Source organism: Halictus rubicundus, unplaced genomic scaffold, assembly GCF_050948215.1.
Source record: "Halictus rubicundus isolate RS-2024b unplaced genomic scaffold, iyHalRubi1_principal scaffold1324, whole genome shotgun sequence".
Lineage (NCBI taxonomy): Eukaryota > Metazoa > Arthropoda > Insecta > Hymenoptera > Halictidae > Halictus > Halictus rubicundus.
The window spans coordinates 5,911-7,500 of NW_027489865.1; the positions used below are offsets into that span (position 1 = coordinate 5,911).

Here is a 1,590-nt window from a genome sequence, read left to right on the forward strand (position 1 = left end):
AGTCGCTGGCAACGACGACCCTCCGCCGCAATTATGTGTAGAGAGACACATCCACGCACAGACGTATTTTATTTTATATATCATCTCCCTGGGGCTTACGTTGCACGCCACAGTTGCGCACACAGATTTTACACGGGTGTCCGGTATCTCTTTCTTTATTTGTGTCCATTCACTGTAGTCTCTTGAGACTCTTATACCTTTCGTATACGCATCATTTCAGACGACGTCGGGAGCGCGTAAAATGTTCGAGAGTGAAACGCTTCTTCCGCAATGCGAATCGTTCCAGAGAGAGAGGAGAGAGAGATTTCGATCGTCGGAGCGGTGTTCACGGGCGGTCGTATTGAAAATACGACTCACGACGCCGCAAAACACTCACGCAAGTCCGAATGTGATACCCATTCCTATTTCCTTCTTCTCACGAAGACCGTTAGACGCAATGTAAAATTTGCAATTTTCACAGAACCGCGTCAAACGCCGACGAAACGTCCATCGTTCGCTCGTACGTAGCATCTTTGCAACCCGACTCAGAAACGCTCTTTGCGCCCTCCACAAAATTCGACATGGAGAGGTAAGCGACGGCGGGGACTTACAAGAGCAACGCAAGCAGTATTTGGTTACGTAAACGACCCTCAGCCAGGCGTGGTCCAGGAATTGTATCCGTGGACCGCAATGTGCGTTCGAAATGTCGATGTTCATGTGTCCTGCAGTTCACACGTTGACGCGCAATTAGCTGCGTTCTTCATCGACCCACGAGCCAAGTGATCCACCGTTCAGGGTAATCGTATAATTTGATTTATAATCAATATATAATTATGTCTCTTGTTCTGCGGTTCATAAGAACGCCGATACCTGAAAGCTCCAACCAGCGCGCGAAGGAGATTCAGGCGTCGTTTTTAAGGACGACACACGATCGTCCGTAGAAACGGAAACCGTCGCGAGTACGCGATTGCAATGCGCACACGTATCCGACGGCCGGGCGGAAAATACATTGAAAAACCTTTAAAGTGGAAAACACAGGAGGAGAATTCAGAAAACGACGGGGATCATAGACAACCCGATACTGGATCCCGACACTTCTCCTCCTCCTCTCTCTTATTGGAGAATGAACTCGATAACTAACGGACTTCACAGCCGGCTCTGGCCGTGCGCGATCGTTCGTCCCAAGCTCTTGTGCACTGTATTATCGCCACACAGAGAGTAGAGTGTCAGAATCGCACACAGCTTTACGCGAGCTACGCAGCCGGTCCTCTCGAAACACATTTCCAATTGTGCACGGAGAACGATTATTCGATACTAGCGGACTTCACAGCCGGCTCTGGCCGTGCGCGATCGTTCGTCCCAAGCTCTTGTGCACTGTATTATCGCCACACAGAGAGTAGAGTGTCAGAATCGCACACAGCTTTACGCGAGCTACGCAGCCGGTCCTCTCGAAACACATTTCCAATTGTGCACGGAGAAAGATTATTCGATACTAGCGGACTTCACAGCCGGCTCTGGCCGTGCGCGATCGTTCGTCCCAAGCTCTTGTGCACTGTATTATCGCCACACAGAGAGTAGAGTGTCAGAATCGCACACAGCTTTACGCGAGCT

General features: G+C 50.1%; 1 non-coding gene across 1 annotated transcript; it reads right to left on the reverse strand.

The window, feature by feature from the left end:
• Nucleotides 1-623: 623 nt before the first annotated feature.
• On the reverse strand, nt 624-778 carry LOC143365104 (5.8S ribosomal RNA). The gene has a single exon (XR_013084473.1). It is a non-coding gene; the product is annotated as a 5.8S ribosomal RNA (ribosomal RNA).
• Between the last annotated feature and the right edge of the window lie 812 nt (nt 779-1,590).